The sequence below is a fragment of the Lytechinus pictus genome, chromosome 8 (genome assembly GCF_037042905.1).
Source record: "Lytechinus pictus isolate F3 Inbred chromosome 8, Lp3.0, whole genome shotgun sequence".
Lineage (NCBI taxonomy): Eukaryota > Metazoa > Echinodermata > Echinoidea > Temnopleuroida > Toxopneustidae > Lytechinus > Lytechinus pictus.
In genome coordinates this window covers 10,674,589-10,686,704 of record NC_087252.1, presented here as the reverse complement: position 1 = coordinate 10,686,704, position 12,116 = coordinate 10,674,589, and positions in this window count along the sequence as shown.

Genomic DNA, 12,116 nt, shown 5'->3' with positions numbered 1-12,116 from the left:
AATGTAAGTTCGAATATATCTCTTAACTTTTAGTATCTCTTATTGAACATTTCATTTACTCTTAGTACCTCATATTTTAAATTCCATACATTAGTTAAGTCTTATCTCCATATAGCTATTACTTTAAATTCCGCTTACAGCCCATCTCTTCAAAGGTCTGGTTAAGAGGTTCGCATGCATCTTGTCTTATAACAGCTTGTGCAAACTTAAGAAAACTCGAAAAATATTATTAGGTTATGCACATATTTGTATATGTTATTTATATCAAGTATAATAAAACAAAATAAATCAGATGCAGCGTGATTTAATCCATTAAATATTATTTTGGGACTTGAACTTCATTGATTGTTTGCTGCGTTTTTTTTTCTGCAACGGCCCGATAACTAGGCCTATTTCGTATGCTGTATATAATTTTATTTAACAAAAAACGAAAAAAAAGTTTTTAGAAATATCACCCAATTATTAATGTGAAACTACCAATGAAAATCAATGCACACGTTTTATGCAACTTTATTGTCATTCTTAAAGTCATGTCCAGCTGGAAATAACATTGTCACACAGTGTGGACCATGAGAATATATTATTCACACTGTTTAACTGATAAAATTCAACAGTGTGAAGACGATTTTACACTGTGGATACTCCGATGTCGTACAATTTATATTATGTAAATAGTTGTAAATTTCACTTTTTACTACTACAACTCATTTATACTACCATATTTCAATGAATATTTATATACATCTTGGATTTCTCCTCTATCAAAGGGGCCAAGTACATGCGGCACTGTGTGTATGTAATTCGAATGTCATCTTATATTGCATCCATATTGAGCAAGCTGGAGTTACTGTCTTTGGAAAGTCCGAATGCTGGTAGGAGGAGTCAGATTGCTCCGTGAAGTGGCTCTTTGTGGCGTAGGATGTGAACGAACTAAATATATGGGTGGGTGGGTGAGTGGGTGTGTGTGTTTAAGATGGACGGGTGGCGTAAGATAGCGGGCGGTTAATGGGTGGGGCTCGTAATTCTTGATAATATCATTTTAATCCATTTTGTCATTGTTTTTTCTGTGTGTATGTAAATGGTAAAAGATGATGAATCAGTAATCTGATGAAGATCAATAATCCTGATAACATAATTTCAAACAATTTTTGTGATTGTTTTTCTGTGTGTATATAAATGGTAAAAGATGTTAATCAGTGATCTAATAATGATCAATTCCTGATAATATAATTTTCATCCATTTTAGTGATTGGTTTTCTTTGTGTGTATATAAATGGTAAAAAACGTTAATCAGTGATCTAATAATGATCAATTCCCGATAACATAATTTTTATCAATTTTTGTGATTGTTTTTCTGTATATGTATATAAATGTTAAAAGATGTTAATCAGTACTCTGGTAACCATAAATTCCTGATAACATAATTTCAATCAATTTTTGTGATTAGATTATTTTTCTGTGTGTATATGAATGGTGAAAGATGTTAATCAGTGCTCTGATAATTATTCCTGATAACATAATTTCAATCCATTTTTGGTGATTGTTTTTCTGTGTGTATATAAATGGTAAAAGATGTTGAATCAGTACTCTGATAACGACCTATTCCTGATAACATAATTTTGTACTCCTTTAATATGATTGTTTTTTCTTGGGCATGTGATATATGATAAATGTTTATCCAGTATGCCAGCCTATTTCATCGTCTTAGTTTAACTAAATTGATTGCTTTAGACTTATGTTTTGTTTACCTTTACAGATCAATAAATCAACACTTCCTCCTACTGGTCCATATTATCATGCATATAATGTAATTATAACAATTTACTTGAAATAATATTATATTTCTCAGATTAAAGATATGATATATTATTCAGATTCTAATTAGTTTCTAAATATTCGATTCTTTTATCATTCGGGTATGCCTATATTGAGCTTTTTATCATTATGAAATAAATCCTTTTTCTTATCTTACTCTCCAATTTTCCTTCTTCTATCCTTTCTACTTCCTTTCCCCTTTTCTTTTCAATCATGTGTTCATAATTATTCTCCACTCTGCATACATGTTTGTACATTGTATTTTAGCCAAGAGGCTGCGACGATTATCATTTCAATAAATATATAGGCTTACTGTTAATAACATCTTGAATTTGTACTTCTTTTAATTCTGGTTCACTTTTATGTTTGCTTGTATTTTTTTCACATCAAACCGGAATATCATATAATGTTTTTGTGAGAACGCAAACAAAATGCTTTAATCGTGCTGTATACATGACCTTATGATGTGATCAATATCTGCTCATTGAAATGGTATTATGATAATGTTGTGACAACAGTTTAATCTTCATGGTGAACAATGATTTCGGAAATAAACGTTTTATTCATCCCTATTACGCTTGATCATGTTGGTGTAAAGCTCAAGCCACAGCGCTTAGTAATGTTACAAGCCACCCGAAAATCAACAACACGTGACCTGTGAAGGATCTCTGACAGTAGTAAAAAAAAATAGTCATTTGGTCTTCAAACAGTGAGAAAAAAAAAGATTGAAAATCAACTGAAAAGAAGATGTACTTATGCTTAATACTGTCAAAAATGCATGTTGTGAAATAATAGTTTCACTGAGTTTCTACAGTATTCTTAGGTGAACCTTAAAATTCAAACCTTGTTTCCTCCTTGAACCTCTCATTTAATTGTTCAATGAAAATTATATTCTTTCTAGATTATTGTTCTTACGGGGCACAAGTTATCCAGGACAGTTTTGTCTTTTTGTTGTTGCAATTCGACAATAAGAATACGTAAAGAATTGATGTAAAATCATATTTTTTTCTCAAAAAGAAAAATAAGGAATTTCATTTTTATCAAATGTATTTATGTGTGTGTATATATATATATATATATATCACATAAAATAGCGTTGAAACCGGACAGTGTGCACATCTCATGCATGCTTGAGTGTACCTCGTTCTTCTAATATTGTTTCCTCCTTATAGTCGAGTAGATATAATTTTAAAAAAAATGGAATGGCTGTCAAGTTTGGTATGAATGCATTATGTTTTTTTTTTCAAAGTTGTCGTATAGGGTAGGCCCTATCTTCTTCAGAGAACCCGAAAGAGTCTGGCTTTTTTATTGGGGTCATAGACCACGGCTATTTTTTTCACATTCCTCTGATTAGAATTTTGCCATTTTACAGAATGAAACATATCATGTTCTATATTGAATTAAAGCAAATGAAAATCTCATTAAACAGTATTATTTAGTTCATTAAATAGACAATGCGAGCACAGGGAGTGATTATTAAGGCCTTAAGCAAACTATGTTTCATAAAGTTATGAAAAAAAAACTTTTCTTATGTCTTATTATATTATGCAATATAAAACACATTACCTTCCTCTTTCTTTCTCCCCCCCCCCCCTCATCTTGGCGGCCGATTGGGGGTCACGTTTCCCCCCCCCCCCCTTATACGCCACTGGCCACACCTGCCATTTTACGTTCCTCTTATTAAATTATGATTTTTCTATTTTACGAACTCAACGAACCATGTTTGGTATAAATTGAAGGTAATGAAAAGTAAAATGTCAATATATGGATCACATGGTATTTATTAAACGTCCGGGTTAAAGGTCATGTCATAAAAGATTTGGTCACAAATGTAAGTTTTTCATATTATGCAGAACATCTCGTGTTTTGAATATGTATGGCTATCACAAACTTGTATTTCTTGAATGAAAATGTCGAACATTTTGCTTGCTCGCTTCGATTTTTTATGATTTATTTTCTTTTTTAAAAAAAATTGTACCCGATACGTCATATTTAGCACTCGAATTTTTTTTACGCCACTGACAATGAGCCCAGGGTGACCAGATTTCACAAAATGAAATACGGGACGATTGAAAAAGATCAACAAAGAAGGCTACACAGTGTTAGACTTTTTGAAAAAAAAAAATATAAAGATTTGGAAGGGAGGGTGAATGAAAGAATGAAGGAGAGAAAGAAAAGATGCGGAAAGAAAAGAGATGAATTGAGAAGAAGAAAAAAAGAAAAATGAAGGGAAAAAAATAAATAAAATTAGAATAAAAGAAGGATGAAAAGAAGAAAGAGAGAATAAAATGTTTCGTCATAGTTACTTTGAAAGGAATATAAAAAGAAAGAATAAGAAAGAGAGGGAAGATTAACAAATGTGTGAAAGACAAAGTAAAGGAGAGAACAAAAAGAAAGTAAGAAAAAAGGAGGAAAGAAAGAATTAGAAGGAAAAAAAACAAAGAATGAAAGAAGAAAAACAGGAAGGACTGAAAGAAGGAAGGAAGAAAGAAAGAAAGGACGGAAGGAAGGAAAAGAAAGAAAGAATAAGGGGAAATAACTAGAAGGGAAAAAAGGAATGAAAGAATAAAATAATGGAAGGAGAGAAAAAACAAAAAAGGGAGGAAGGAAGAAAGGAGCAAAGAAAAGTTTAAGGAAAGAAAGAATGAAAAAAAAGGAAATTGAATTTTAAAAAAGTAAAATAAGAGAAAGGAGGAAAGAAAGGTAGGAAATGAAGATAGATGGAACAAAAAAGGCAAGTAGGAAGGATAGAAAAGAAAGAAAGTGGAAAAAAGTTCAAACTTCAAGCAAGTCCAATCATCTAACAAAAATCATGATATTTGGTGTTTTCTAAATATATTTTTGAAATTTTTAAAAACTAAAATATTTTAGAAATGAATAAAATTTGAAAGTGAAACATTGTCAAACTTAAAAATTAGATGAAACATCGCGGCATCATACACACCAAGTCTCAAAACGAAGCTGAAACAACTAGATCTAGTTATGAAAACTCAATAACTTGTTCTTCTGATTACATCTCCAAATCACCAATCTGAGAATCCATAATATAATTATAACAATTTCCCGCCGATTTTGTGATTATTTTGGTGGAAAACTGTTTATCATGTGAGATTGTTTGCACTATTGAGAATCTGCTCCGATCATGCCAAGCCTGGCACGCAGAGGCAGGAGGCCAGTTCGTTTGCAATGTATTGGGTTAGCAAGAAAATCACCGCAGAAATTGCAAAATTTTACAGTTATCGATTTTATTGTTGTCTCTGCTCCGTCATCTGTTGGTTATTTAATGACAATTCATCACTTTTAAAAGTATGAACTACATTTTTATCAATATTCTGAAATACGGGATAAATAGGCGTCCCGGGAAAGGTTTGTCGGGACGCCGGGACAAAGGAGCAAAATACGGGACGATCCCGGGAAATACGGGACGTGTGGTCACCCTGAATGAGCCATGAAACGTTTGGTGCTGTCTTGCAAAGAGTTACGATTGATCCAAACGGGGTCGCCCTTGCCACTAACCCGTATCTGTGCTCCAGTGGTTAAGGCACCGGCGTTCCAAGCTGGGGCCCGGGTTCGATTCCCGGCATAGACAATTTTTCGGCATCACCAATTTTTCCAAAGGGCAGATAGCTCTGGGGACCTTGATTTAAGCTACGCATACCATTGTTCTCTTCATCCCTTTATTTCACAAAAATAATTAAATAAAAGAGTTTACAAAGCTGTTGTACATGTATAATTTATCACATTTGTATACTTTCTCCCATACGTGTACCGTATCTAAGCAATAGCTTTGATTCAGCTGAGACATGGCGGCTTGTCATTTGTTCAAAACCCACCTACACCCGACAAAGAAAATTATAATTGGTAGGCCTATAATGTCAAAAATCTGTTTATCTAACGGTCAATCGGATCGGGGTCGCCCTTGCCACTACCCCGTCTCTGTGGTCTAGTGGTTAAGGCACCGGCGTTCCAAGACCAAAAAAACTTCGGTCTCTGTTATGTTGGTTGTTCATCTGAACTCCGTTGGCTACACTCACCAAATACAGAGACCGAAGTTGTAGCTCGATCTGTACAGGGGACTCAATGGCCATATGCTTATGTATTTAAGTTCGGATAAAACAGGAAAGTGAAGTAGCGCGACAGCCGAAGTAAGTCACTGTTCCCCCCCCCCCTTATTTTCCCCCGTTTTGGGGCATTTCAGGCCAAAACGGAATAATAATCTTTATTTTGGAACAGTTCCCTTTTATATATTTTTATGAAATAAAGACAAAAATCAATGAGCCCCGTTGGGGGGGGGGGTTGCATCGTTAACCCCCTAATGGTGGCTGCACGATAGCGAGCCGTCTGTCTACGAGGAGAAATTTAAAAAAATGTTAAAAAATTCCTCGAAAGAGACGGCTGCTAGCTGTCTAGGGCGTTCTAAGCTGGGGGCCCGGCTTCGATTCCCGTCAGAGACATTTTTTCGTCATCACCAATTTTTCCAAATGGCAGATAGCTCTGGGGAACCTTGATTTAGTGGTCTTCCTTAGGGCAGGGATTGAGGACACAAAACAATACATATTTGTTTGTTATTTTGTGTCCTAAAGCCATGCCCTGAAGCAGACCAATAGCACAGGTCGAAAGCTTGGCAACAAAACTACGTTGGCATAATATTATAATTGCACTTGCTCGTTTGTATGTAATCCCTTAGAAGGTAAAACATCCACAATAATCTTCAAATTTTATTCCTTTTTTCACAGTGGGTAGCCCATCTAAGACCAACGTTGCCCAGCGCGTACAGGAAATTGAGTCAAATATGTACATGGCGTTCAATTGACCGCGAGAATGTTAAGCCGTTACATCTTGAACTGGATAGTCACTATACGAAAATCGACGGTCCCGAGTGAGCGTTTAACAGAGGAGAGTGTTCCGCATGCCTCTGTGGGCAGACTCATGCTTTTCTCCTTATACCTGACCGGACTGAAAAACATTTTTTTTTTGGGGGGGGGGTGGGGGCAGTATCATATTTATGCTGGCGTTATTCAGATTTTCACATCGTTCACACCTGATTCAGTTTCTGCCGCTGACGCGATCCAGAACCTCCAAACTTCTGTAAAGGATGTGTACATAATTGGTTGAGCTCACATTCTTTAAGGGTATTTTTTGCCACTTGAAATTCTTACTGCAAGACTCCAAGACTAGTTGTTATCTATTACGTCCATTGACATGGCAGGTCTCATTTTGACATTTTTCATGTTTATGGTAACCTAGGAGTTTTTCTTGATTCAAACATGACAATGTGCACACACGGTATCATGTAGACAGATTCGTGACACCAACTCAGATGAGTGAAGCATTTAAAGTAAAACTGAAGTATTACTCTGCATAGTAGTATATAGTTTGATGTTGTTTTGTGTTGTGTATTAGATAGGCTATTCCATTCACTCTACAAGCGGTGATATACAGAAAAAAAAATCAATTAAAAGTCTATGCGAAATCAGACTCTTGTGCATTTTATTTTTGAGAGAGACTCGACTGGCATTGTCTTTAATTCTGTTTTTAATTTATCAGATATATCCAGTTAAGATTATAGTTTGTTATAGAAATTATCATAGTAGTTGATTTTTGAACTGAATTGTAAATATTGTTGTGCTTTCACCTTTTCTTGCAATAATCAAAATAAATATTAATTATTGTAGGATTAAGAATCATAAATGGTTGAAATTCTTCGATGATACTAAATACAGGAGGTTGAATTATTGTATTTTTCATCAATCATTGTTTCCCTGTTTAATGTTATATATTAGATTAATTTGCAGGATTATAATTCTGAAATAAATGATAACTGTCTTATAAGTATTGTTTATTAAAACAATTCATTAATTGTTTCAACTGTCCTGTGCCTTTTGATATCTCACACTGTTAAAAAAAACTGATTTTACAGAAAAAAAGATAGAAGATTTTGCAAAAAGCAATAACAGAATCATTCTGTAAATTCATAAAACAGGAATTTTTCTGCAGGTTAACAGAACAGGTCTGTTTAAAAGGGGAAAGGTTGTTTTATCAATTGAAATGTGTAGGGTTAGATAGACCAAATACCAATTTCCTGTAAGATTACGCAATCTGGTAAGATTACAGGTGTTCTCGAGACTCTGCTGTAGGGACTTCTTTTATTTTAAGGATACATTTACTACCAGTGCACCTATTCAATATGCAAAGATATCTATCAAAATTATGTAAAAATTGTTTGGAGATTTGTTCCGTCCTACATTCTACACCGATATTAGTTTTGAAGTATTTACTTATTTTGACTGTCCATTAACCTGAGTGTGTTTGTTTTCATTGTACATGTACAGCAGTAAGGTAATGTGTGATTTTTCACTTAGCATAGAAAGAATATTTCAGTGGTAATTATGAAATTCTGTTCATAAATGTAAAATGGAAGGAATAAAAGCAAGATCTACGTTGATGAAGGTATAAAATTGCCCGGTATCAATCATTTCAATCACTATCCAATGAGGATAAATTATACTAGATCTGCCATTTATCTGCATCAAACAACACACATAAATCCCATAAACATGATAAAGGTGAGATTTAGGAGAGTTGAGAGTTATTGTATTGCCAATTTTTAACTTGAATTTGTAATGTATAGTCTAGTAATATGTAAAATGTAATGTTCACGATGATTTATAACAAAATTAGACTCTCCTCATCAATCACAGAAAAAAAAATCAAAATGTTTATTACAATAATAGAAATAACGATAACAACAATACTGTGGCTTGTTACATTCCAATGTGCAGAACAAAACTATATATCTTTTCGCTAAATTCCATCCATTTTAAATATTAAAAACACCTTGAAAATTGTGTTTAATAGCCTTCATTTGAACATTATTTCAATTTAACCTTGATTTAACAATATTTTATATTATACATGTAGATCAAGTGATGTAACTGTACATATACATGTAGTTAAATCATGTGTTGGGTTATAATTCTGACGTTGTGATGGTACATTTCGATCAAATCTATTAGATTTTTTTTTACTTTACCTTATAAATTTGTCATTCAAAATGAGTCTTTCAATGAACAATCAGTGTATTTCGAGTAGGTATTTTTATGTCTTAAAAAATGAAATATATTTGTATATTAGAAGTGATTGTAGAATATATCTTAAATGCTATATTTCTTGATTAGTAAACAAACCATGTGAACGATTCACTATTTATATTCTAATTCAATTGTGTGTACATCTATGAGATTCTATTCATTGTAAATTTCATTGTGTGTTGTGTGTATTTTGTACAAACTATTTTCGAGAAATAAATTCTAGATTCAGTTGCATTTAATATCTGGTTTTAGTGTGTTTTTTCCAACTTCAAAACTGGAGATTGCAGGTACTTATTGTAATCATGACTAGATAGATATCTAATTAAAGATTTGATGGAAGCCCAAGCTGAAAATTTTTTATTTTCCGATTTGACAACTTGACACACTATGTGAACGGCCACCTCACAACTACCAATAATTTGATTTTTATTGGAATTAAAAAACACATCCCAAGCTTTAAAGTTATATAACTTTTCATAATCTATCTAGAATAGCCCACATAATTACTTGATTGAATGGAGAAGAAATTCCTTGAGAGCTTCATATAATAAGGAGAAAATTAAGATTTGAAGTTTGGGGTTCACTCAATCATGAGATGTACACACCACAAATCTCATTTAAATTTTGAAGTAGTCTGAACAAAAAATGGTGTCGGACAATTTTATCTCGTGTTTTGCTTAACTTGACACTTTAAATTTTGGCTCTGGGAAGAATTAATCTTTCAAATAAGTTAATACTAACATTTTTTATTTTCTGAAGAACAAATCACTTTTTTGGCCACTTACACAGGGTCTGGGGAGTGTTTCATCAACATTTTTGCCTGACAAGTCGTCAAATCTGACGTCTTTCCTTGATGTTGATTGGCTAAGAAGCACTGTTACTATGGCAACTGTCGGATAAAGTGGGACTTGTCGGGAAAACCGTCTGACAAGTCCTTTCATAAAACACTTCCCAGGTCACCTGTACTTAATGTAATGTAATCATGAACTGGATAGGCATCTAACAAAACAATTGATGTGAGCGCGAACCACGAGCTTATTTTTATTTCAATTTGTAAACTGGGCATTCAAGGGACTTATACATAATTTGTATAATAAACAGGATAGGCTGATGCAAACGCGATGCCCAAGCTAGTTTTTAAATTTCCATTTGCAAACTTGACATTCTAAACACTTTTTGTAATTAAACCATGACGAGAATGAGTATCTGATTAAACAATTGAAGTCAAGCGTGAAATGAACTTTTTTTTATTTTCCGACCACAAATCCTATGCACTTTCTAGCTATTAACATAATCTTAACTAAATAAATGGTGCAAGCGCGAAGCACTATTTCTTTTCATCTAAAAAGATATTTTAAGCAACTTGTTTTAAAAAATGCTATGTGTAATATAATTCGAGCGCGAAGCACGAGCAGATATTCTAAATACTGACTTGAAAGGGTTCTTTATATAATAAGCGCTCATTCCCCGGGGGGGGGGGGGCACTGAGTATATAATGCATAGTGGGTATGTGCCGCAGAGGGGACCCCCATTTTCACACTAAAATTTCCGTTCCAAGGCATAGCATTTTTGTCTTTTTGAGAAAAAGAACAAAGAAAGCCGCTCCAAAGCATAGCATTTTCTTCTTATCGAGAAAAAAGAAGAAAGATATCCGCTCCAATGTCGGTGCGACATTATCGGTTGTAACATGCCCGTTCCATTGGGATGCACACGCAGGCGACCCGTTCCAATGACCCCCGTTTCCACAAACATTTGCAGTTCCGAAGCCCGTTCCGAGGACCCTCCTTTTTACAATAAGCCCGCTCCAAGGCCCCCGTTTTTTGTCTCGCCCGCGGCACACCCCTACCACTTTTTTGGTCGAGTGCCCCCCCCCCCCCGGGCTCATTCCACTTCTAATTGTTACTCTTTGTTCTTACTTCTCTTTTTTTGTCTTCTTCCCTTTTCTTTTTATTTTCTTTTTTTGGATGCGGCTGTTTTGGCCCAATGGATCTGCCTAGACCTAGATCGATACTCCATTCGATACTCCAATACATATATATGCGAATAAATTACATTTAATGAAGACATTTTAACTCGAAAGGAAGATACAAGAATTTGTTTCTGTTTCCCTATTAAGTCAGTCCCACTGGTAGCATTTTAAAATATAAAAAAATCCTAGTATTTTCCTATTTCTCTCACTCATACGTCAATGTTTACTTTGTCATTGTCTGCAATGTTAACCTTTGTCATTGTTACCGCTTCCATTTTTTCCTCCGCTTATATTGCCATTTTTACCTCTGAAATTTTTACCTGATACCTTATTATTTCCCCGGTCACCAGATGCTTGCAATGGCCGCACACAATGTATAACTCCACTCCCTTTGGAGCATTTCAGCCAGAGTTCCAAGACTCAATTTATAAGGCATACTATTAGGCTTTGTAATCTTATCAGATACACATTTAACATCTGGGTGGAGAGTGGCAAAAATGAAAATATGATAGAATTATGATTTTGATTGATAAAATAAGGAAAAGTGGAGGACATGCCATCATAAATAATGAATATTCATGAAAAAATGCATATTATTGTTTTCACGTACCAAACATTACCGAAATTCGAAATAAAATAACTATATACCATCTTCTAAATCTTCTAACAGATTTCGATGATATTTTAGCATTTTTTGGTTAGATTTTACTATATTTATTTATATTTTATTGTTTCCAGCCTCTTATACCCCTTTGAAGAATATCTTACATTAAGCACGTGTTCAGTCCATTCAAATATAATCAATCTCAATTCATGTCTTCTTTATATATTTTTGTTTTTGCTATTCTCTTTGGTCTCTTTTACTATTAGATTTTTTAATTTTGATGCACGCAATTCTGACCTTACCTCAGCATTTTATGTATCCCCCATGTGTTTTCTCTCGAAATAAAGATGATGGTTTTAGATCTCATTACATGCATGATAACAACACATACCTACATGTACGTTTTCACAAAAGTATGCATTCCGACATTTGATTAAATGCAGTCATCTGTCCCTTCATGAACTTGTGAATTCACGTTATTTTTTTTTGCATAGTAGCTGCTTTGAATATAGGGTGGTTGTGAGCTGTGAAATGCCCTATTGAATATGTGACGTCAGTATTTGGTACATGAATGAATAGTTGGAAACGTTGTTTTCATGGTGGTAACAATAGAATGAATTAAGGCGCTGACACCAAT